Raw genomic sequence first — 26224 nt, 5'->3', positions numbered from 1 at the left:
CATTCAGTACATGGGACCTGAACAGGACCCACATGGAGCACCCCGCAGCATCACAAACTGGCTGTGTCAAGCTGCTATGGACACTGAGGTTCCAGAGGAGGGATATTTTAGCCAAACCTGGCATTTTCATCCCAAGCTCCATTGTGCTGAGCCACAGGCCCTTACTGCAGAGCAGGGAGATGCAAGCAGCTGAGCAAACCATCACACACACTGGAAAATCTGGTCAAATTCTGTACCTAGCTTCAATCTGCTCAAGCAGCTGCAAGGCTCCACACCCTCTACCCAAAATTTTCCTTTGAAATTTATCACCTGAGGCAGAGGGACAGAAAGGGACATCTTTAGGAAGAGCAGTACCAGCCTTCTCCTGCTTGCCAGGAGCCGCCAGCTGGGTTCCAGGCAGTCCCAAGGGGTCAGCTCACACATGTGCCATGTTTACAGGATCCGAGCAGGTGTTTTTAGGATGGAGCTGGCACGTCTGCTTTTGGGACAAATTTGCATGTGTTTGCCCATGCGAGGCAGGGACTCACGATGGCAACCATGTCATTCCTGGCACAGGACAGCAGCAGTATGTTGTCCCATGGGAGAACTGGCAGGAGATAGGGAACTGGCTCTCCTCCCACCATGGGGACAAGGGTCAGGGGTCAGGGGCATACCGAGACCCCTGGCCAGGGGAAATGTGCTGGAAAGCTGGGAGCTGCAGTGCCTCAGCAAGAAACTTGGGTATTAAAATGTCTTCCACCTTCCAGGCTGGAAACGCATCCCAGATCTTGCCCAGCAGGAGGTGGTGCGGGCAGATGCCCAGCTTCCTGCAGCTCCCGCTGGCACAGGTCCACCACACCATGGGGACAGTCCTTGAAAACTCTGCCTTGGGTAACCAAGGAGCACAGGGTGTGTCTGGAGGTGATACGGACCGAGGCTGTATTACACAGCCTGGACATCCCCCTCTGGGAAGAGGGACAGGGGGGTTATGAAGCTGCTTGTCCCCTTGCTGGTCCTGGAGATCTGTGCTGGAAGTAGTCAGCATGGCAGAGCTCTGCAAACCTGACCAGGGTGCAAGGTTCAATGCTGCAAAGGCTCGTCCCCACCACAGTCCTGGCCTGTCAAGGCTGGGGGTCTGCGCTGGCTTCCCCCTCACCACACAGCTCCAGTCCCGGACGTGCAGCAGCTCCCCACTGGGCTGCAGCTCGTCGGGGACCATATGTCCCTGTGATGCCACCGTGACGCTGCTGCTAAGACTGAACATCTCTTCCTGCCTCTCCTGCTACTGCAAAAGGGGGATGGAAGGAGAGGGGGCCCGGTGTGCACATCCTCAGGGTGCAGTGGGGTGGGGAGGGGCCTTTAGCCCCACCATGGCCAGGGTTGTGCTTCCACCTTGTCCCTGGACCTGCTGCAGCAGAGGTGGAGGAGTCCTTTCCTGTCCCATGGGGGGAGATGTAGGGGGACCGTGTCCTCTCCCACACAGCCCCACAGTCCAACCCCTGATCCTTTGCCTCCCACCCCACTGACCCCCATGATGGGCTGGAAGGGCATTTGTTTTCTGCTGGCACAGATCCACGTGGACCCCGGCTGCCAGGCAGGGAGGGGAGGCAAGACTAAGCCAACATCTATAGAGCAAGGTGTGTGAAGGTCAAGGTTTAGCTGTCCTCGTCCCTGTCCTTCTCCTCCCACCCCATCCCCATAAGCCTGTGCCTTTCCCCTATGCTGGCAGGGCCAGGCTGGCTGGGAGCAGGGCCAGCGTGGAGCAGTGGATGCACCCAGCTGCAGCAGCCTCAGGCTCAGGGGCTGTGCTGAAGCCCCTCTGCCCTGAGGAGTAAGGGGGGGGTTCGGGGGGTGTGTGTGCTGCCAGGGGCTCTAGGAGCCTTCCCAAATCCAGACACTCCCCAAGATGTGCTGCTGAATCAGCATCTGTGCTGTGTCCCCATCACCCAGGCCTGGCCCTGCAAGGGGTGGGCACAGTCTAGGGCTGGGCCATGGTGCAGGATGTGACCCATGGGAGTGAGATCCCCAGCTACTCACCCTGGGCACCACGCTGTGCACTGTGACTGACAGGACACATTCATCACCACTGCTGGTGTCAGTGGGACGGCACCCAGCCCCACTTCCCACACCCCTGTGCAGTGGGGGGCAGCAGAACCTTTAGGGGCCTCCCAGGAAACCCAAGTCCCATTTGGGGGTATGGAGAGGTAGGTTTATAAGAAGAGCCAGACCCCCCCATCCAGCTAGATTTTGTCTGTCCACCTGAATTCCCAGGTCAGACTCCAGGCTCGAGCCCCCAGTCTGCAGCCTCCCAGCATCTCCCAGGGGTCCCAGCCTGTGCCCCACAGCTGGGGAAACTGAGGCTCAGTGGGTGGGAGCACACCCCAGCCTGACCTCAGGGAGGTGTTGCCAGCGTCACCCTGGGATCCGAGGATCCCCTGCCCTCACTGTGGGATGTCCGTCCTTGCAGCACGCCGGTGTGGAGATGGGATGCGACAGTCCCCTACACACTAACAACCCCTCCAGGGTTTCTTTCATGTGCTCAGTCAGCTCCATCCCTTTCCCCAGAGCTGGAGCCGGCCGGCGTGGCCACAGCGACCAGCCCTGCTCCTCCATTCTGCAAATCCCCAGGGTATCTCAGTGCCCACAGCCTCCTTCCTGCACAGAGTTGCACCTATTTAATTAAAGGTGTGAAATGATGTCATTAAATCAGTGCTGGGCTCTTTGTCCAAACTGCTTCAACAGCCTACAAATGGCTCATTTCCACTATGTTTAATTTTTTTTTTTCTTTTTTTTTTTTTTTGGCTTGGCTTCCCAAGCAAACGAGGTTTCTGCAGTCGTGGTATGTGTGGGTATGTCTCTCTATCCAACTCTATAACTTTCAAAGCCACCAGCCAATTTCAACCAGAGTCAACAGAGGGATGGAGAGTTCAGAGATGCTCTGTCCCTTACTCTACTTCCACTGGACATCAGAGGAGCCAGATGGGAAAACAGCCCTGAGACATAAATCCCCAAGTCGGGGCTCACCCCCACCAGCCCCAAGAATAATTTGCTCTTTCCCACTGGAAATTTTACCTGCATCAATGCTGCTAAGGTTGATTCACTGCAGGAGCAATTTTGACTGAAACCCCAATTTTGAAACACTCTTTCTGCTTAACAACTGAGGAAGAAGAAAGGAAGAGCAAGAGCTGAGTAGCATGAAACTTGGCCGGGACACTGCTGGGGAGCTGTGATGGTCTATACAGCTCATACCAGACTACCCAGCGAGGATGCATCCCTATGCATTAATATTAAACCCTGCCAATGAAGCGACTGTAGAGGTGCTTTCTAGCCTGGGTCCCTCCCTCGGTCCCTGGCAGGCAGAGGGGTGCCATTGCGTGGGGATGAAGATGACCTGACCACAGCCCCTCCCCTGCATCGCCATGGTGGGCATCAGGCAGGGGCTGCGTGTCACAACGCATGTCACAACAGCAATGCTACGGCACCCCAGAGGTGCTCACCAGTCCCATCCTTGCTCTTCTATCACTGCCCTCTACTGCAGTCCCTTCACCCCCTCCTCGCTCCTGCTCCCGGCTCCATCCCTCACTTCCCCCTTTCTTGGCCGGTGTTTGCCGGCACAGGTGCACGCCGTGTCCCCCCTACCGCTGCCCTTTTTTTAATTAGCCGATAAAGAAAGCGTCCTTTTGAAGCAGGTAGGGGATTCCTCGCATCCCTGGCATTGCTGGGCTGCCTGGCTGTAACCCTATTCCAGTTAAAAGCTTTCTGCACCCGTCCACGGCCCGCCGGGCCTCCGGCTCGCCCCACACCTGCAGGCAAGTCCTCGCGGGCTGCCCGCTCGGCCACTCGTGCAATTACCCAACGTGATGATTAACTGAGGGAGCGCAGGAGGGACGGGGACTTTGCCCTGCCAGCAGCAACTGCCTTCACCCCTGATGCAGGGCAGCTGGGTCACCCCCACCCTGAGCAGGCCAGCACCCAGCGCTGCCTCCGAGCAGTCCCCAAAGTTGGGGCCACAGGTGGGCATTGGGGGACCTGGGTCTCAGCAAAAATGTCCCCTCCCTGACATCCCTGTACCCATTTGACAAACCGGGTGCTGTGGGGCACAGGGTTGTTGGCTGCAAAGCCCAAAGCTCGGCTGGTTTCTCTGCTCGTCCCAGCCCTCAGGCAACGGGTTTGTGACTTGGGGAGAGAAAATCAGACAATAGGGCTTGGAGTCCTCTTCTGGGCAGGGTCTCTGCTCCCTGGACTCCAGCAGCCTGGAAGCCCTCAGTCAGATGGAGAACAAGGTTGCAAAGCCCAGTACACATGCTCCTGCAGCCCAATGCACATCCCCCTGATGCACATCCCCCTGATGCACATCCCCCTGATGCACAGCTCCCTGATGCACATCCCCCTGATGCACATCCCCCTGATGCACATCCCCCTGATGCACAGCCCCCTGATGCACATCCCCCTGATGCACAGCTCCCTGATGCACATCCCCCTGATGCACAGCTCCCTGATGCACATCCCCCTGATGCACATCCCCCTGATGCACATCCCCCTGATGCACAGCTCCCTGATGCACATCCCCCTGATGCACATCCCCCTGATGCACAGCCCCCTGATGCACAGCCCCCTGATGCACAGCTCCCTGATGCACATCCCCCTGATGCACAGCTCCCTGATGCACAGCCCCCTGATGCACAGCTCCCTGATGCACAGCCCCCTGATGCACATCCCCCTGATGCACATCCCCCTGATGCACATCCCCCTGATGCACAGCCCCCTGATGCACATCCCCCTGATGCACATCCCCCTGATGCACAGCCCCCTGATGCACAGCTCCCTGATGCACATCCCCCTGATGCACATCCCCCTGATGCACATCCCCCTGATGCACAGCCCCCTGATGCACAGCTCCCTGATGCACATCCCCCTGATGCACAGCTCCCTGATGCACATCCCCCTGATGCACAGCTCCCTGATGCACAGCTCCCTGATGCACATCCCCCTGATGCACAGCTCCCTGATGCACATCCCCCTGATGCACATCCCCCTGATGCACATCCCCCTGATGCACAGCCCCCTGATGCACAGCTCCCTGATGCACATCCCCCTGATGCACAGCTCCCTGATGCACATCCCCCTGATGCACAGCTCCCTGATGCACAGCTCCCTGATGCACATCCCCCTGATGCACATCCCCCTGATGCACAGCTCCCTGATGCACATCCCCCTGATGCACATCCCCCTGATGCACAGCTCCCTGATGCACATCCCCCTGATGCACATCCCCCTGATGCACAGCCCCCTGATGCACAGCCCCCTGATGCACAGCTCCCTGATGCACATCCCCCTGATGCACATCCCCCTGATGCACATCCCCCTGATGCACAGCTCCCTGATGCACATCCCCCTGATGCACAGCCCCCTGATGCACATCCCCCTGATGCACATCCCCCTGATGCACAGCTCCCTGATGCACATCCCCCTGATGCACATCCCCCTGATGCACATCCCCCTGATGCACAGCCCCCTGATGCACAGCTCCCTGATGCACAGCCCCCTGATGCACAGCTCCCTGATGCACAGCTCCCTGATGCACAGCTCCCTGATGCACAGCCCCCTGATGCACAGCCCCCTGATGCACAGCTCCCTGATGCACAGCTCCCTGATGCACAGCCCCCTGATGCACATCCCTCTGCAGCCTGATGCACGTCCCCGCTGCAGCCCAGCACACCAGCAGGCCCCACGGCGTGCCAGTGTGCCAAGGCAGCCTGTCAGCACAGCACGGTTCCCGGCCCCATGGGCTGCCCGTTATATTGCGGAACCAGTAAAAATTATTTCGGCATGTGCCTGTGTGGTCTGCAGCAATGCCCTAGCCTGAGATAACCTAAGCCCCAGGCTGAGCTTTAAATCTTCCTGCCCTTTGCCAGCAACCCCCAAGTGTCTGACCTCCCCGTCCCATGGCCAACATCTCTCTGTACAGAAGAGACGGCTGGGGGAACCCAGCAGCAACCCCCAGGGGGGTGAGCCCTGCACACCACAGTGGTGACGGCATTCAGCTCCCGCTTTAAATCAATTGCTGCGCCCTGGCAGCTCTATTTCCACGGTCCCATGTTATTCTTTCACTCAATCATAGGGAGAATGACTCTGTTTTCCTTTGGCAGTTTTAGTTCTTTTTCCTCTTTTCTTTCTTTCTTCCTTTCTTTCTCAGGGCGAAGGATGGGGTCGGAGCGAATATTCATTTCCACGGTTCCAGCTCATTGAGAACAATAAGGGCAGTAAACAGAGGGCAGCATTGCTCAGGAATGTGAAGCATTCGCCTGCGGTTTAAAATTACTAATTTTTTTACAGGCAAGAATATATATATCTTTTTAGAGACCTTTAAGGGCAAGCCAAATTCTGCTCCCCCACATCGCTCCCATCCCAGCACCTCCAAATCGTCTACTTCATTGTTTTTGTTGCAAACTGGCACTAAGTGTGAGAGGTGATGGAGGGCTCAGTGAGCTGGGGGTCCCAGGGGAGCCCAGTCGTGGAGCTGGACCAGAGAGGAGACACCCAAAGTCACCAGTTGAAGCTGAAGAAGTTGGACCTGGAGCCTGAAGGTTTCAGCAACGGGCACCAAAAAAAAAGTACTGCTGCTTGTGCAGGAAAGAAAAGGAAATGTTGCTGGGGGTGAGACAGCACAACGTGGCAGCAGGGAAGGGACACAGGCTGTGGGGTGGGGGGACCTGTCAGGACATACGTGCCCTTCCCAGGGTGCTGCAGGACAAGGCCAGGCTGTCCCTGCACAGCGGTCACACGCTGCTCTTGGGTGCTGCTGCCAGTCAGGAGTGAGGACTGGGGACAACAGGGCTACCGGCTGCAGGGGGGCAGTGGGGACACCCCTGGGTGTCCCCAGGACAGCCACAGTCAGCTGCTCTGCTCCTGCCTGGCCATCCAGGACCTTCTCAGTTCAGCTGGGACAATCCCCACCTCCAGGAGCAGAGCAGGCACTCGGAGGGGCTGTGTCCCACCATTGCAGTGCCCCAGCCCGGAGGTGCTGCCTGTCCAGCCCTGGTGCCATCCCGTCCCCATATCCATGCTGGCTCAGAGCATCTTCTTCCCCCTTGCCATGATGCAAGCCCTATTGCTGCTTCTCCTGCAACACGAGCTGGTCTGGGAAAACCAAAGGCATACAGGAAGGCAGGGATGTCTTCACTTCCCAACCTTAGAGGGATGGTTGCACCTGAGAGTCCCTGTCTTTTAGATGTGCTCAGCTGCCCAGACCACAGCCAGCAACCAGCATGGCAGGCAGAGCCTGGAGGCACCAGCACGGGGTGATGTGAAAGCACACAGGCTCCTGCTCAGCTGTACTGATCCCCATGTCTCCATCAATTCCTCCCTCTCGGAGGAGGCAGGAGGACCAGGAGAGTCAGCTGAGGACATTCAGGCTCACAGCTTCACATCCGAATGAGACAGAGGAGGGAAGCATTGTTTTATTGAGAGCAATTGCTTTCATAGCCCTGCCCCAACAGACACTCATGCATCCTGTCTCAGGGCTGATTAGCTCCAGATCTGCACATGCTGGCTGTGTGAGGATGGCTGCCTCCCGTTCCCTGCTGCCGCAGCCCCCCCCAGCCCTGGGGCTGCCCCCTGCCGACCTTCCACCCCATGTCCCCAAAGACACCCAGGCTCCGCTTGCAGTGAGCAGCTGTGGCTCCCCCCCATCTGGATCCTCTTTGCGGATCCAGCTCCCAAATGTTTTGCCGCTCACCCGGCGGCTGAATGGAAACATTTGGGCCCTTTCTCTTTGCTTGCCTCTTCCTCTTCGTGAAACTCTCCCTGTGCCTTCTGCAGCAGCACGAGTGCTGCCCTGGGGCATCAGGGCTCACCCTAAGCTGCTGTCCCCTGCGGGACATCGAGCAAAGGCCATCATAGACCTCAAGCTGGATCCTGCAGCAGGACCAGCCTGGGCTGAGGGATGGATTTGGAGACCAGATGGACCTCGGGCTGATGCAGTTTGCTTCCACAGGCCTTTTACAACAGTTGAACAGCTTGAAGAGTCACAAACCATGAAGGAGTACAGCAAAAACTTCATAAATCAAGTAAAAAGGCATAGATATAAAGCTGGGGAGACATTTGCCTTTTATTGTCTCTTTGGACAGGTTTAGCATTTAAAGACTTTTATCTCCTTTTTATGGCTTTTCAGGTGGGCTCCAAGCCAATAGGTACCTCGTGTCCTTGCTCTGCATTAAATTACATCATGAAGAAAGGAGTCTGGGGAGCAGATTGCAAGGAGGATGCAGCCAATGCATCTGCACCCACTGCCAGGGAGGACTCGCCTCTGCTGGAGCTGCCCAGGTGACTGTGGGACAGCTTTCCTGCCCTGAACACCCCAGCCTGTTGTCCAGCTGTAGCTGGCAGGAGGAACTGCCCTATCTAGGACTTAAGTGATTCTTTGCAACAAGCCAAAGGGACCACAAGCCCTCTAGGTTTTGGTCTGGATCAGAGCTGTGCCTGCACTGAAAGCCCGGGTCCCAGAGCTCAGACAGTGGAGAGGAGTCCAAAAACCTCAAGGGCTGCCAGCAGTTGGTGAAATCTCATCTTCCTTCCTAACAGACCCTTAGCGCAACCTCCCCGCTCCTATGTGCCACCAGGGACCTCAGAGCTGCCCTCTCTGAGGCAGTGCCTGGCTGCAGTGAACCAGAAACACCCAGCCGATGGGGCTGCGGGACCCCCAGCCCCAGCCGGGATCCCTGATCCCCAGGTGAGTTCGGCACCACCAGGTGGGACACTGCCAGAGTGGAGGAGGATTATTGCAGGAGGATACCAGGGGAAATGTCGTCTTGGCCATAGGAGCCCCACAAAGCAGGTGGGAGGCAGGAGCTCGCAGTGAGTTCACGCTGAGCTCGCAGCAGAAGCGAGGGCAGCGATGAGGAGGGTGCGCAACCTCCCCGATCCGGCAGGCAGACCCCTCGGTGGATTGACTGGCCCAGCTGCGTTGACCTGCAGTTTCAGGACAGGCTGTTCGTGCCACAGAGCTGGGTTTGCTTAATAACAAGCATTGAATTGAATGTGCTTTTTGTGCAGTTCCCTGCTGACACCAGACATCGGCTGCATGATGAAAGACCTCTGCTCCCCCTAGTCCAGCACCCCATGGCTTCCTCCCCAGACCGTCCCCTGGAAAGGTTCTTGTCCCCCCACGGAAGCTCCTGGAGGGCACTGGGGCACAGGAAGAGTACCCCCATCTCACCCATCCCTGCCAGAGTTCTCCCCAAAATGGGCTCATGATCCCCAAAGGATCATGGCACTATGGATGAGGTCATGAGCGGAATGAGTAGTGGGGAAGTCACCATGCCAGGAGTGGGGCCATGGGTGCATGGTGGGCTGTATCCCAGCAGCCCCCTGCTCCTGCATCCCCTGGGGCTGGGTGGAGTGTGGACAGGGACCTCTGCATCTGCAAGTGACTGCACTCCAAAGAGCCATCCACAACTGCATCCTGCTACCCTCTGCTCCCCCAGCTCTCCACTGCCCAGGCTCTCTCCCATTCCAGCTGGAAGCCCTGGGGATGGCCTGTCTGGGGCCCAAGGATCCTTCTTCTGCAGGACTCCCATTCCCAGGGACACAGGGGACCAAAGCCTGTAGCGAGCATCTCTGCCCCTGCCCTGCTCAGCCTCCACACCCAGCCCCAGTTCTCAGCAATAACTGGGCACCCTGGTTTCCCCCACTGGGGCTGAAACCTCTGCTGAAACCTAGAGGTTCCTGAGGCTGCAAGACACTGACTTAGATGTTCAAGCAGGCGTTTTTCTTCCCAAAGCTTGTCTTGTGCTTGTAGCGGCAGGTAGCTGTGTGGGCAGGGATGGAGTGTAGGGAGAGGCGCTCAGAAGATCTCACAATGTATGGGAAGAATAGAGACGCAAGAAAGATCTCACGATGTACGGAAAGAACAGGGAACTAAAGATCTCGTGATGTACAGAAAGGCGTATATAAAGCAATTGCGCAGTTAATAAATTGAGCAAATAGCAACCACCATATTGGCGTTTGTGCTTCTGTTCCCGCGAAGGTTTTAACCTCCTGCAAGGGTGAGCGGTGATCTGAACGCCGCATTTCTGTGGCTTGGCAGGTAGAAAAAGACAGCTAATACCTTACCACAATGGAGGGCTCCAGGCACAGCTGCAGGCAGCAGGTCGGGGGGGGAGGTGTCCTGGCAGAACTGTGCTCCCAGTGCCCCCAGAGCAAGGACCTTGTGGTCAAGTGAAACAGCAAGGCTCACTGCCCTGTTCAAACCAAGCATATTCTGGACAGACATCAGGCTGGAGGGACAGCTGTGGGCTGGTGGGGAGATGCTGCGGAAGGGACACATGGAGAGGAAGCAAAGGGAAGGGACATGGCACGTGAAGGGTTAAAGGTGTCCTTCCCACCCAGCATAGCTGTGTGCCAATCCTCCCAGCCATGTGTTTGAAATCCTTTCTGCTATCTCCTGAAAATATTTACAGTACATGCAGATAAATTAGCTGTAGCGCTTATTACGTCTCCCTGGAAATATATACAGCAGTTAAAGATGTTTAAAAAAAATAGCCGAAAGCCGTCTCTTTACTATATCTGGAAGATATTTCACAGTGCGGGGAATTTACAGGGCTGGGTGGTGGGGAAATCACATTTATTTTCACTCGAGTAGAGAAAGTTAAAGGACCCTTCACTGGAGTTTATTTTCATCTCTACTTGAGAGACAAGGAGCCGAGGTTGGCTTGGAGCGAGCTGGCGTGCTGAGGCAGGGGTGTAGGGCAGGTTGGGGTAAGTGAGGATGGAGACTGGGAGCTTGGTGGCACCGTGAGCTCCCAGATACACATGAGTAGGGACCAAAAGTGCAGACACAGGCTCCCCACAGCGCTGCTGCAGGAGATGCTGCCGGAGGGACCTTCATGTGAGCCTCCAGGGAAAACAGGTGACGTGGAGGTTGGGGACACCATTACCGGCTGCCCATGAAGGCTCAGAGGATGGGACACCTCTGGTAGTCCAGGCTGCCTGGTCCAGGGCAGAGGGGTCTGAGAAGTGGGATCGGCTGAGATCCTCCTGGCAGGAGGTAATTACCGGCTGCCCATGAAGGCTCAGAGGATGGGACACCTCTGGTAGTCCAGGCTGCCTGGTCCAGGGCAGAGGGGTCTCCTCCTGCCAGGAGGATCTCAGCCGATCCCACTTCTCACAGACCTTCTCACACAAAAGACGTGCCTGTCCCCTTATGCTCAAGCACACATTTCTGAGGGCACTGAAAGTGTCCAGAGCCCTCGCAGTGCCATCAGAAGAGCAATGTCCTCCACACACACATCTCCTCAGCCAAAGCAGCCTGAGACATTGCTTTCTTTCACAGCTCCAGCCCAAGTCAAGCAGCTCTGCCAGGCCAAGTTGATGGAGTATCATCACACCTGACAGTTGCTTTGTTTGTTTTGTCTGCCAGAGAAAAGCAGAAGCTGGTATCATCTCCATCCGCAACTTCCTTCTAGGTGAAATAGGGTGAAAATCAAGGTAGTCTTTAAAGTCACAGCAGATGAGCCAGCGGTCACTTCAAGGCTGACCCTCCTCAAAAGTCCTTTCCAGAAGTCCTCAGATCACCACCTTGGGGTGAAAGGTCTGTGGTAGAACATCTCTATTTCTCTGTCAGCGCCTGTGCTGACATCATCATGTCTGGTGAAAGCTCATTGATTGAATCATTCTTTTCCCATCTTTTCTGGCTTTTCCCTCAGCTGAGGTTTCCCACAGTGAAGACACCTGCCAGCTAGGAGTCAAAGGCTGAAGTCCTCACTTGTACTCTTTGAGTCGTGGTCACTGACCCAACATTAGATGACAATGTCTTCTGGGCCACTGGCATCAAAATCTGGAATCAAGCTTCTGGACTTGACGTAAAAGGCTTTGGGAAGCCATTTGCTAATTCCCCTGAGTCACCCGCTCCCTCTGGCTGTTTTGAAATTCATATCTAATGAGTGGTTTGGGTGAAGGAATTCTGCAAAGATGCAAACAATTCCTTTGCCAAAATAAATGGAGCCAGAGCCGGGCTTATAAACATATAAATCATTTCTAGTTTTTAGCTTGCAAACAAGATACTTGTTTCTTCATATGGATTTAGGGGAGAGCAGGAGGCAGGAGAAGGAGTGGGGGAAACCAAGAGAAGCTCCTCTCCAAAGGCAGCCCATGCCTTCACTGGAGCAGAACATGGGGCACCAGCCACCCTGCAGAAAGTCTGAAGGAGGAAGGAGCTCTAGAAAGTCTCCAGGAGTGTTCAGGAGGGAGTAAAGTTGGGGTCTCCACCAGCTTTTTTTGGTTATTGGCTCCTCAGACAATAGTCTGCAGCAAATTAACTCAATCAATTCTTAATTTTCTCTCCAAGTGAGGGACCCCATGTCCTGGGCCAGGCAGGAGGAGAAACATCCTTGGGTTTGAAGGACATTGCACAGAGGACAACTTAACCACGCTGCAAGGCCTGGCTAAACATGCATGTTTTGTATGTGTTTCACACAAGATTGTTATGGGACAAAAATGGTGCAAATCACCCAAAACAAAGTCAAGCATAGCATGACCATGGTTAACAGAGGCTGGAGCTCACCTGGCTGCAGGCTCCCTCATGTCATTCCCCTGACCCCGGAGCCTCTGGTGGGGTTTAGCACCCCTGGGACACGGGTGACCCTTTGCTTTGGCAGCCATTTGCCCGGGAGCTGGAGGTGGCGAACCTGTACCCAGGGACGGGAGCTGCTCCCATGGAAGAGGTTTGCACCGAGCTTGTGCTAACCGCATTTTTTCCCAAATAAAGTGTTCTAGCTTGGTCAAATTTGAGCATATTCCAGGGACACAAGACAAATCTCAGCCTCTCTTCCCTCCCTACTTGCCAAATTGCTTCAAAGGCAGAATTTTAAAACAAAATAAGGACAAATGCTTTATTTTCCCTTATCCTCATGCTTGGAAAGAGCCATGCTCTCCAACTGAAATTTTCCCCAAAAATTGAACCAGAGGCTCCAACCCACCCGGCAAAATATTGCCATCCATCCTGGGATGGCTTGGCAAAGCTGGCAGCAACTGCAGGCAGGGTTCTACAGAAGGGAGCATTAAGCATCCTTAAAAGTAGGGGGCAACTCTAGCTCCCCACCCCGAGCACATGGAGTCCATCTGCAGCACGCTCAGAGCACAGTCACTTTATTTATAGGACACCGAGGATGTGCCTTGGTCTTCAGGGGCTCTTTCCCCTTTTTTTTTTCCCAAGCCTGCGGAAGCCAGCCAGATAACCAAAGCCGTTCCTCACTTTTACAGCAGATAAGCTAATTGTCGGATGTGCCCCTTGAGATAAGCAGAGCCAGGGTTTATGAGGAAACATGTGTTCTTGGGAAGCGCCGTCACCCAGCTGCAATGTGTGTAGTAACCCAAGGACATGCAGGCTCCCTCCCCAGGGAATTGGGGTGTCCCTCAGCCACAGGGGCTCAGGGGCAGCGGCCTTGGGCCACAGCAGCATGTTTCTGATGGGGGCATGTTCCCCTGCTTCCCTGTTCCCTTGCTAATGAGCAAGGAAATGTTGTGGTGCAGAGCATCACCAGGGCCTCCCAGAGAGAGACCCAGCTCTTCAGGTGCTTTGCAATTCAGCAAAAAGTTTTACACCTATTGAAACCCACAAAAAAAAATTGCACTGAGTTTAGGACGTGTCAGACCAGGCTGGTGGTGATAAAGATTATTCCCTGGCAGCATCTATGGGTGTTGAATCCCTGCCCAAAGCACGAATGCAGGTAGGAGGGTGTCCCTGTGGACCCATATGGTTCCATCACTGGTGTGGCAAAGGCTGAGCACTGGTTGGCACTGGGGGAAGCTGAGGCACTGGGGGCTGAGGCTCAGTCCAGACAGAACTGAGCAGGGGGAAGTCATGGGCAACCCTGCAGACAGGTCACTGATGGGGTCCTCTCCTCCAGCCAAAAATCTCTGGAGAGGGCCTGTCACCCACACACAGCCTCCAGACCAAGCCTGGGGTCAAGTGTCCCAAAGTTCACAGAAATGTCAAAGTCATGGGACACCTTAGAGGCCATTTCACCTGCCCCAGCCTACCCCAACTGCAACCAGCCTGTTCAGGAGTAGTCAAGTCCTTGACTCTCTGCTGACGGGGAGGGCAGAGGTTCCTGTGGTACGGGATGTGCAAGCCGTGCCGTGCTGGCAGGACCGTGCACTGCCTGAGAGATTTGCACCAAAATCCCTCCCACACAGTATTCCCTGGCACAGGGAGAGAGCAGCTGTGTTCCTCCAGGGCCACACTCGCAAGCAAGGAGTGAAAGGCAGACAGAGCCAGGGCATCAGCATTGTCTGAGCCAGGGTGCCCCCAACCCCTGTGAGGATGCTCGGAGAGGGAGAGGGAGAGGTCCGCAGGAGGAGATCTGCTTCTCTGCCCCACAAGGAGACTGCATTTGATGGCCTTGACCTCCTGCCTGGTCCCTGCTCAGACACCAGCCCTGCTGTACCAGGCAGGACCTCCCAGCCTAACTGGGGGGAAGTCACCCACTTGTCACTGGGGATGCTCAGTCCAGTGTGGCTCCCAGCACTGGGGATGCACTGTCCCATCTGATTGCCAGCTCTGGGGATAGTCCGTCCAGTCCAGCCCCCAGTGCTGGGGATGCTCAGTCCGGTCCAGGTCTGAGCACTGGGGATGCTCAGCCCAGGATGTCTTCCAGTGCTGGAGATGCTCCATCCCGTCCAGCTCACAGTACCACCACCCACAGCCACACCTGCAGGAGCTGCACAGCAAAGGCATCTACACCCTCTGATCCCACCATACCCATCCAGGCAGCTCACGGGGGCCACAGCAAGGCCCTGCTCCCTCGCCCCCTCAGTGGGCGAGCCACCCTCACTCGGCTGTCCCTTCCCTCCCTCCCCCCAAACAGCCATCACTCACCAGGCTTTGATTACAGCCACAAAGGAGCCTTGGAGGAACCATGGGGAAGCTGGAGGGAGGCAGGCAGATGATGAAAGAGCTGTCAAATGGGATTAAACAGTAACCGTCTCCCCTACTGCTGGGCAGCGGGAAGGGGGACAGATTGTACTGGATTGTAATGCAGGAGCCCTCCCGCTGCTGGAGCCTGCCAGGCCTGTCCTCCCGCGGGCTGCTGGCTGCTGTGCCCCGCCAGCGGGCAGTGGGACAGCCAGGCAGCGTCTCCAGGTGGGAGGTGGCAATGGGTGATGCGCGGCAGCCCTTCACATGAGCACCCACATCCCACAGCATCACCCTCAAGCCCTGCGTGAGACCCTTCCGTCCTCTCAGAGGCTGAGGAAGCCATGTCCCAAGTTCCCAGGCACTGAGAGCCCCCAGGGGTTTGGATGGAGGCTCTGTCTATCCCCAGCCTGCAGCTGGTGATATCCCCTTGTCCTCACTGGCATGTGCTGCTGCCAGAATGGCCCTCAGTCCCCCTGCCAGACAGTCACCAAAGGGAGATGGTCTGGCAGGGATCACCTCACTTGCAGTGTCCTTCTTGCCAGCCTTTTTCTTTGCCTGGCCTCCAGACAGAGGATCACAGAGGAGGAGAAGGGGTAGATACAGTTTCTCATAGGACAGGGACAACACCAGAGCTGCCCAGGGATTTTTGGCAGCTCCCCATGGATGTGGGTGCCACCCATCCCACCAGAAAGAGCCCTGGGGGCAGGAGGAACATCAGGGACTCTGCCTTTCCATGCATCCTCCTGCTGACCCCTGAGCAGGGCGCAGGGTGCCACAACCCATGGAGCCACCCCACAGATGGCGGGGTGTGTTCTGGCTCTTCCAGGGGTGCACAGCATCGGATCTCAAACTCCTGGGTGCCAGCACATCCCCCAGGATGCTGAGCCACACAACCACTGGTGCCCTGGGGCTCCCACCCCTCCACTCCCTGATGCTGCTCAGCTCTGCCTTCGCCCCTTCATCTGTTTCCTGGACGAAGTGGCATGTGTGGGCATGGTGGGGGGTGTTGGGAGCCTGTTGGGGATTCTGTTATCCAAGATCCCAACAAGCCACTCATACAGGATCTAAAGACCAGCATTGCTGGGGCCATCCCAGCGTGGGAGCAGGTCAGAGGTACAGCAAACTCCAGCAAGGAGCCCTCCACCAAAACTGGGATCGCCTGGTGTGGCTGGGCATCCCCTTACTCCTTCTGCATCTCCCAATTTTCAGGTGCTCTGACATCCCCACTCAGGGCTGCTTTTCACCACAGTGGGTGATACAGTCAGGTAGACCTTTCCCCATGGCCGCACAGAACCAGAGGCTAGGAGTGCTGGGATGGCAACGGGCAGGGCTGCCTCCCCGCAGGCAGGGCAGCAGGCAGGGGGACCTGATTCTTGGCTTTCCAAGCATCCAGGCAGCAAGGCCTCTGGGGAGCCCCTGTCACCCCACCGCCTCTCCATCCAGGCGCCACACAGGAGCCCCCAGCTGGGCGCTCACAGGCAGACCCCCCCCCACCCCCCAAGCGCCAAGTCCTCACCACCCACTCCGCCAGCAGCCGCTCCAGTTTCTCACAGCACCCTCTTTTCTGAGCCATTCGTCACGGCCCCCAGCACAAAAGCCAGGGAGAGAAAGAAACAAGGAGTAGGAAAAGGAAGGAAGATTTAAAAAAAAAATATAGAAAAGGAGCAAGAAGGAAAGAAAGAGGGAGGACAAGGCGTGAAAAGAGCCAGGTCTGTCGCCAAGGGGGGAGGAGGGGAAATTATGAAATAAATGAAGCACCTCGGCGGTTCGGGGGGCACTGGAAGACAGCCCGACCACGACTGAATTTTAAACGCCTGCTGCACAATCGGTTCCATTTTGCGAAGAGAGGAAGCTGTGTCCAAAGACCCTCATGTTTATTCATAAGGAACCTCACTGGCCCCTCCCACCCTATTGTCTGGGGGTATTTATTTGGGGGCATCTGTCTGGCCCGATGAATGGCGGAGGGGTAATAAATGGGATGGTGGGGCCGGGGAGGGGAGCCGGCGCAGCCGAGGCGGGCAGTGGGCTGCCCTGTCTGCCGACCCCCTTCCCACTCCTCCTCTTGGTTCCATGCTGCCTGGAGGGAGTTTCTGCCCCTCACACTGTCCCCAACACCCAAGGGACTGCAGGCAGGGCTCCCCACAGACCCATGGCAGCCCAGGGGTGGCAGGGTGAGGGGAGCAGGTACAGGTCTGGAGGGGGGAAAGCTGGGTGGTGCTGGGGCTGTGGGCTTCTGGAGGCCAGGGGACTGTAGGGTGAGTGTCCCCAGGGTGCCAGCAGCAGCAAAGCCAGGAGGGGGCATGAAGCATGGTATGCCACTGAGACCGGCTGCCTGGGACAGAGCTCACTAGGGGCTTGACTTGCCTGGCTGGGAGCAGCATCCAGCCCCTCCATGGGCAGCAAGGAAGGGCAGGCAGGCCACAAGGATCAGGCAGGGCTGGTTCAGGAAAAGAGGGACCTGATTCATCTACACAGAGGAGCAGGAGGCTCATCGGGGACAGGGTGGGCAGCCTGAGGTGGGGACAGCAGCATCCCATGTCTCCTGGGTGACACCAACACTCTCTTGTGTCTTGTGCTGGAGAGGGGCACCTTCTCCCTGCGGAAACCCCTCCTCAGCCTCCCGCAGTGAGTCCTCATGAAGAGCATGGAAGTGTTCCGCATCAAAACCAGCCTTGGTCATGTCAAGGGGCTCAGGCACTTCACAGCTGAGAAGCAAGACACCAGCGTGTCCTGGGGACATGGGGACACATGGGACACAGCAGATGCTGGCCAATCTGGCTCTGTGGGAAGAACATAGCACCAGAGAAACCCAGCAGCCCTCCTGCCAATGGGGCTGGTGGAGGTGTGCAGACAAAGTGACTGGGCTGATGCAGGCAGCTTGGCTTTCTCCATCCCAAGACTTTCCTTCACCTTGTACTCGAGGCAGCTGGTGTCCAGCCCAACCCTCACCCACAAAATGCCCATGGGAGGCAGGAGCAATGCTTGTTTGCAGACAAAGTCATTACAAGATCACTCAGCTGGAAGCTGGAGCTCATCAAATTCAACCTTGAAATAGGAGCTACAGCCTTACAGCTGCCAAGAAGAGGAGCAAAGAAAGGATGTGGCTCTCAATGGCACAGCCACAAGAGCCACTTCCCCCAGTGCATGCTGTCACGCAGATGCTGGCAGAGGAAGCATGATTCAGGGAGGGGACCAGAGCTGCCTGGCAACCACCTCCACCACAGCAGCAAAGCCCAGACGATGCTCCTTGCCCAGGCACCGGGTGCTTGTGGAGGGTTGGGAGGCACTGGGCAGGGAGAGCAGCTGGGTAGAGCCAGGCTGGCCAGAAGCTCGGGGAGCAGATGGTCCAGTCAGCAGGGGAGCACAGACACCTCCCCACATGGGCCGAAAGCCAGAGTGATGGCACAGCTCCCCACGGGCTCCCGCAGGCGCTGCTGGGATGGGGAGGAAGCTAAGAGAGCAGGCTCTCCACACCTAGTATCCCCCCTCAAAACATGGATGTCCTCACTCCCGTGTGGGAGCAAGCATCACATCAGGCAGCATGTATGCCCCAAGCGCAGCACTCTGTGGGAAGATGTCGGAGCCATGCCTCCACTTTGGTCACTGGCAGAAGCTGGCTCAGCAATTTACTTGGGAGCTCTGTCTAGGAAAGTATTTTTGGAAGGGCATTAAGTTATTGGCATAAAAGTCACCTCATAACCATGGAAGCCCAAGCACAGCTGCCAGCTGCACTTCCCTGATCTCTCTCATTCCCAAACCTTGGCAGAAAACCCCTCAGCAGTCACAGCCAGTAGTCCCCACATCCCTTCTCCCTCTGCCCCTGCATTGGATGGCTCCTGCCTCACCCCCTTCCCACATCCTGACCCCTGTGTCTGTTTGTATCCCACCCAAGATGAGGTCTCCAGCAAGTTTTGTAACAGTGTGGGCTGCACACAGGTCCCTCTGGCATGAGTCCCTCCAGGAGACCCACACCAGGGAGCAGATCTCCAGGAGGCCAGATGAGGGATGTCCCCCACCCACCAGCCTCCTGGGACAACAGTTGAGATGGACCAGTCCAGTGGCGCTGCTGAGGATCCTCCTTTTGGTGAGGTCATTAAATGCCTCTAACTACCATCCCCACGACTCTGCCACTAGATCTTCAGCTTCTACCCTTGGAGAAAGGGCAGGAGGAGGTGGTGGGGAAAGAAATTGTTGGGAAAACCAGACTATGCTTCAGCCTAGTAAAATCAAACACCTCCTGAGCCAAAGCAGGAACAGGGAAGTGATGTGGTGAGTTGGCAGCTTCCAAAATCCCATCTCCTCTCCGCTCAGGTGCCATGGAAGAGGGTGTGCACGGGGAAGATTACCACAGGCAAGAGAAGATGGTGACCAGATAGGCATCTCACCCTCTCACACGCTGGCCAGCCCACTTCCCTATGCTGCTGGTAGAATGTTTTCCGCGCCCTCTGTGTTTTGGAGACCTCACTTCCCACTAATGAGATGCTTCCTAGGTTGTAATTCGGACAAGTTGGCTTTGGTTGAGAGAAAACCAGAAGGAAAATCCTCCCGGTCCTTCCGGCTTCTGTAATTGAATGCAAATTGCTCGGTAAATATCTGCAGCCAAACACCCCTGCGGCCACGGAGCAGAGGAGGGAGTGCCATGCTCCAGCAGGGATGGTTTCTACCACAGGGTGATTTTTCCGGCATGCACGCTTGGCTTTTCATGACAAAGGGAGAGAGCTGGGGGGCACATCCCTAGCCAGCATCAGCTTTGCTTCATCGGGGTGATGACAGGGTGGACAACACATGTGCGGGAGGCTGTGATCCTCCCGCTGCCCGTTGTTGCCAGCCCTCCCTGCCTGCCAGCTCATGCCCCATGGAGTCCACAGGTCCCTGCAGGGAGGGCAGCGCGGTGAGGCAGGGCAATGCCCCAGCCAGGAGGGATGCTCCTCAGGATGGTAAATAGTGGAGGCAGGGAGGGCAGGAGCCAAGTGATGTGGGAACAGAGACCGCCACATCGACACTGCCTTATCTGTCATGAACCGTTTGGGCAAAGGGGGGACCTGTGGAACCCCAGAGCTACTTGACATAAAAGATCCATAGTCAGGCTTAGGCCACTGCCCTGCCCAGGGCCACTGCCGCTGCCAGCAGCCCCTTGCAGGGTCACTTCACTGCAAGTGGGAAGGTCATCTCTGATGCTGCATCCAAGCCTCAGGGATGCCTTGTCCCCCACCCCACAGCCCTGGGGTGCAGGAAAGTGTCCAGGCTGGGCTCCACCTGCCCTTGGGAGAGGGAATGGTCCCAGAGCAGCGCTGGTCCCCACTCACCCTCCACCCACGGGGAAACCCAACCTCATCTACACTGTTGCATCCAGCCCTTGACCTCAGGCCAGCCGCCCACCCATCCACCATCACTCAACACATCCTGATGCTGGAAGAAGCATCTTCAACAGCCCAACGTGACCCACTGGCACTGTGCAACGAATGTACACGTGCAAAGCTGTGAACACTTCTGTGAGCAGACACAGACACATGAGATAAGATCCATGGCTACACAAACACGCTCCCGGGGAGATATTTAATCAGGCAAAGGGAACAGCCCCAGATGCCCAAACTCGCTAACAGACAGATGCAAACACTGAGCGAGACACCCGGAGCCCACGACATGTGCATACACACAGTCAGACACATCCATACACAATACCTCATTAAACATGGGCAGTGTACAGTCCCAGATTAGGCCTGGCTGGGCTGTGGGCACCCGGCCAGGCTGGGATCAGGGTTCAACTTCAGCTTTGACAAGTCCTGAAGTCTCACGAGCTGTTCTCATGGGATTCCCATCATCCTGGACTGTCAGCGGGCACAGAGGAGCAGCCTGGACGGGAACAGGGAACAAAACCGCTAAAGCTCATCTGGTCCTAAAAGCAGGTTCAGATTCCCTGAACCTGTTGTGGTTGTCCCTGTGGATGCCCCATCATTGAAGGTGCTCAGGGTCAGATTGGACAGAGCTTTGAGCAACCTCATCCAGTGAAAGACGTCCAGGAAGGATGGGCCAGATAATCTTTAAAGGTCTGTTCAGATCCAAACCGTTCTCTGATTTTATCATCTAGGGATGCAGTTGGCTTCAGCCCGAGGGTCCATTCAGCTCGTGGGACCATCGTGGGCGCAGGAGCCGGGGCGGGAGGACGCGCATCCCCTCCCGGGCCGGGACCCGGCACCCCCGGCCGCCGCAGCCGGCTCCCGCGACCCCCGGCCGCTCCGTCCCAGGGCCTTTGCTGCCACCTCTCCGCGCTGCGGGGAAGCACAGCCCGGCCCCGGCCCCGGCCCCGGCCCCGGCCCCGGCCCGGCGGGGGAAGCGGACCCGCTCCCGCAGCCCTGCGGGGAGTGTCCCGGGGCCGGGAAGGGCGGCTGCAAGGCTGCCGGCGCTCCCTCCTCCTGCGGGAGCCGGGTACCTGCAGGGTACAGCATCTGCTGCCGGCTCGAGATATTTTGCCAGTTCATTAGAAATGCATCATGTCAAGAAATAACACATTTTCTACTTTTTTGCTGCTCCGAAGGGACTCCCGGGACAGTGGTGATAAGGGCTCTCAGCTTCCCCCACCCCGAGCTCGCTGCCTGGGAGGCAGGTTGCCTGTCAGTTGATAAAATGTTTTCCGAACCCTCCTGCTTTCAACGGTCTCTCCTCTCCCTCATATCCAGACCACTCCAAGTCAGTGACGTTGCCTTGTGGCTCCAGCAGATGCCCCTGTGAAGCCTGCAGGGTCCCTGCCCTGCTCCCACTCCCCACACCCACACCTTGCCCCATGCCAGCAGCACTCCTTGTCCCACTCCCAGTCCTGCTCCAGCAACACGTCTGAGACCCCCGTGCCCGGCCCTTCTTCCCAGCACAATGAAGTGTCCCACCTCAAACGGGGAGAAATTCTGCACCACCCCGAGCCTGGTGTCTGGGGCAGGACACACCTGCTGTGCCACGTGTCCCACCTCCAAGGGCTGATGGTCCTGCGGTGAGTGGTGGGTCCCCACAGAGGGACAGGGCAGGGGAGGTTCGGCACGGGCAATGCACCACACAGCTGCATCTGCCTGCAGCAGCCTCTGACAGCAACTGCACTCCTGCATGGGTCACCACAGCAGCCTGAGAGCAGCCCAGCCAGCAGCCGGTAGGACAGGGCCTGGGGCAGGCTCTTAAGTGGTTGTTTGTGGTCTGGAGGCCAACAGGTCCCACAGGACATTCAAGCATAGGTGCTGGACATCCTCTTGCGCAGAGATAAGCCATCCTCCATGAACATGGGTGACTGTCCCCCCTTTCCTGTTGGGACAGGCAGTGGACTTGAGGAAGCAATCCTCAGATGTACCGCAGCACAGAGCAGTGGTTCCTTCTCCACATCACTTCTGAGTGCGACCATCAGCTCTAAGCAATGTCTCTTCCATCAAATGTCAGATGGACTTCAAACACCCTACAGGCATCCTGGAGAGAGGGAAGGCCAGAGCATCCCCCAAAACCAAACCTCCAGAGCCAGCCCTGGGAAAGAGGAACACTTCACATCTTCATTGTGTCACCAAGTCCTCAGCGGTACATAGCAACAGGGAAACACAATTATTGAGACAAATGCAGCTGCCTCCCACATGAAGGAAACAGAACTGGTCAAAGCCGGGAAGCTCGGGAGGGGGGAAGGAGAAAATTTTCATAAAATACTCTTTTTTAATGACAGCAGGGCTAAATGCGCTTTGCACACACGCACACACACACAAAACAAACAAACAAAAGCCCTAGCAGACACTGAGGTCCTCCAGCAACGCCTTGAACTGGTTTGTGGGAGGGCCTCCCTACAATGCCACCATCTCGATGGCTGCCCCTCTCCTGCGTTGAAAAAAGGCAGCGTCACACATGCCTGAAGAAGCTGGTCCCAGAGCCCGTTTGCTGTTCTTTCCATTGTTTCATTTTAATGAGTTGCTAGTGAGGGATGACCTTTCCCTCTCCCTCCTCAACAAAGAAACAAATACATTTCTCAAAATCACAGGGGAAAGAAGACATGTCAGAAAACATGATGGCCGCAGAGCTACCAAACGTGCCATTGACAAAGACCACAAGAACTCCAACGAGCCAGCACGGCTGAAGAGCCCAGGTGACCAGGGGGCATCAGTAGGGCTTCAGGTGGAAGGGATGCCCCTGCAAGCCTGGGACTACAGGTGAAGAACGCTCTGGGGTGCTCAGGCTTTCACCAAGACCTGCACAAAGCAGGTTCCAAAGATGATCTCTGGGGTGGGACTCCATCTGCCAGCCAGCAAGGGGACTCATGCTTGTCCTGAAGAGCTGGCGCTGCAGGAAGGAGCAAGACCTGCCCATACTCACACACCAGAACCAAAGCTCATGGACTGCAGGTTCACAGAGACTTCAGCCCCCATGTCTCCACCACCCCAACATCTCCACCAGGTACAGCAGCAAAAGACTGGGGCCTCATTGCGCCCATTAGAGGGAAGCTCCAGCAGCACAGCCAGGTCCCTGCCCTGTCCCAGGGGCATGGCAAAATCCTTAAACGCTGAGGTCAGTGCAGGCCTAAATGCACCCCAGCCTAGATTTATCCTGCTTAACTTTAACACCTCCACAGTTAATGGAGAAAGGCAGGTGACTCCTGGGGAGTGCCCTGATCTGAGACCAACCGCACAGACCTCTGAAGATGCCTTCTTCACTACAGAGGAGATGCTGCTCCTCATTTTGGCACATTCAGCTCTGGGACAGCAGCACCAAAGCACAAAGTCTTCTGCTGACCCAATAAGACCAAAACAGGCCTGTGACCCCTCCCAGCCACCGCTTCACCAAGCTGTTGTCTCCATGGCTCAGTTTTCTTAGACCTGTCCAGATGCCTGCTTCTGGGGCTCCAGTGGAGAGGGCCACAGCGACAGTCAGACCAACAGCAGCTGATTTATTTTTAAGGGACCCACCACCCCTTTTCCATGGTACCTCTGAGCTTTGGAAGCAAAAGCAGTTTCAGCGATGCACTCACTCAAGACACCTGCACCAGGGAGGTTTCCCTCCACCACACAGCACCAACGGCTTTAGAGAAGGGGCAGCTTTCCCCCAACATTTCCCACCCTTCAGCCTGTTGCAAACCATGTTATGCATCAGCAGCTCCACCCAAATCCCTGCCAACATCCAAACATCTGCAACTCCTTAGCATGCGGCATTCCCTTTCTTTATTTCATTGGTGTTGCTGGAGTTAACCTTCCTGCTCCCCGGCTGCAGACTTGCATCCACCACCCAGTGTCTCATCTGGATGCAGTGACTGCCTGCAGGTGGGTGTGCTGCCTCCCAGCTCTGCAAGGGTTAATGCCGCTGAGATGCGGGCACCCAGCATCTGTTTGTGCCCTGTCCTTGCATTGTCCTTTTTTTTTTTTTTTTTTTTTTTTTTTTCTGGTGAGCTGGTTTTCTGTGAATTTTGGAGCTCTTGCAGGATATTTATGCTGTTGCTGCTCAGTGTGGAGATGTACAACCTCCACCAAAATCTGATGGAAAGAGTTAGAGGACCTTCTTCCTGTCTTCTGTGCTTCTGGTGGCAGCAGTCAGCTCCTTCTCCCCATCTTCTGTGCTCCTAGTGGCAGCAGACAGCTCTTCCTCTCCCTCCCATCTTGCTGAGGTTCACCCATCCCATGGAGGCTGGACATCATTCTGCAGAAATATAGCTGCTGAGCCTGCCATATTTACACAAAAGCACCTTTCCTTGGCTCCATGCACCATGTCATGCCATGCTATGCCATGCCCATAGCTAACCCCCTACTCTCTCCTCTACTGCTTTTTCTCCACTAAATAAATCCTCCTTTAAAATACCTTTTCCCATGTTTACACCTGTGCTGGCTCAGGGAAGGGTAGAGATGTGTTGTTGCAGGTCACCCAGGCTGCCCCAGTTGGAGCATGGCCAAGCACAGGGACCAGAGCCTGCCCTCCCCAGACACAAAGCAAGAGCACGGAGTCGGAAAAAATGACGTGGGAGGTTTTCCGTTGGAGGACACTCCTTCCCTGCTCAGTGTTCAGGGCTGGAAAGCTCTTGGAAAGTGAAAGGGGTTGACACTTTTGCTGGCAGTGGAGTTCAGCAGGGGTCAGGGCTAATCCAAGCAGAGCCGATGGGAGGGGAGGGAGGTGGTGGGGGGAGTCAAGCGTTGACGCGCTGAGAGGTAAAAGCTGTGTCAGATGCTCCCAGGAGGGAGGAAACAAATGTATAACCAAAACAAAACCAGCTGGGGCTCGCGTGGTTGATCGTGGGTCTCTGAGGAGCTCAAATTTTATGTTCAGCTGCTGCGGGTGGCATGGAGGGAGAGCGGGACTGGGGGTGCTGCTGTTGGGGGCCGTGGTCGACTCACCCACCTTGCAGGCATCCAGGCGTCTACCTAGCCTCAAAAATGTCAAGATGCCCAATAATCCTCAGATCAGTCTGCAGATGCTCAAGGCTCATGTTAGGTCCCATCTCCCAGGGATGGCTGGGTGGGAGCTCACTGACAGACACCCTGGGAATTGTGTTAGGACTGGGGTGACATCCCAGAAACACTCCTTCTCCCTTGTCCTGTGTTTGCACAAAGCTACAGCTCTGTCCTGGGAGTCCCAGGGTAAGCAAACCACTCTGTCCTTTGGTCAACACAGAATCAAGGGCACCACACAAGCGTGGAGAACCAGCATGCATCTAGAGGGGAAGGGGAGATCTTTGCCTGCCAGTACATGATTGACTAGATGTTGAGTCTTAGGCGCAAGTCCAAGCCATGTGATGATACTAAGCAGTGTCTGATAATAAAATCAGCACCAGACAGCAGAGCCCATTTGTTTCAGATCAAGGGGATTACCAAGATTTTTACAGGTTTGCTAACAAACAGTGGGGTATTTGTGTGGACTTGTCTGGGCCAAATCCATCTTTCACCCAGAAGACTCCCCACAGCTCTGACACTGGGATCTGGGGGAGCTGAGCATCTCCTTTTTTTAAGCATGCTTTTTGTTCATCTAAGCAGGATTCAGGACTGAAAAACACATCAAAATCTCTCAAAATCTCACCAAAATGTACAGTTTTCTAGTGCTTTTGAATGTTTTTAGGTGGTGGGTTTTTTTAATCTCAGTATTGAAATTATTCATTTCCCAAAAAAAGAGGAGTGCATAGGCAACATGATGTTGGGGACATACAGGTGCAGAAAGGCATGTACATGTCCTGTTCCTCCAGCCAGGCAGGTCACAGCCCTGGGTGAGCCCCTGGGACAGGGTCTGCATCTGCGGTGTTGGAATTGATGTTCCTCGCCAAGCTCCCAGCCCTGACCTGACATTATGCTGACCCCTGGCCTTGAGCCAGGACTGGGAACCCCAGGAACTGAAACCCCA

This window comes from Athene noctua, chromosome 15 (genome assembly GCF_965140245.1).
Source record: "Athene noctua chromosome 15, bAthNoc1.hap1.1, whole genome shotgun sequence".
In the NCBI taxonomy this organism is placed as follows: Eukaryota; Metazoa; Chordata; class Aves; order Strigiformes; family Strigidae; genus Athene; species Athene noctua.
Note: the sequence above shows the minus strand (reverse complement) of the source record.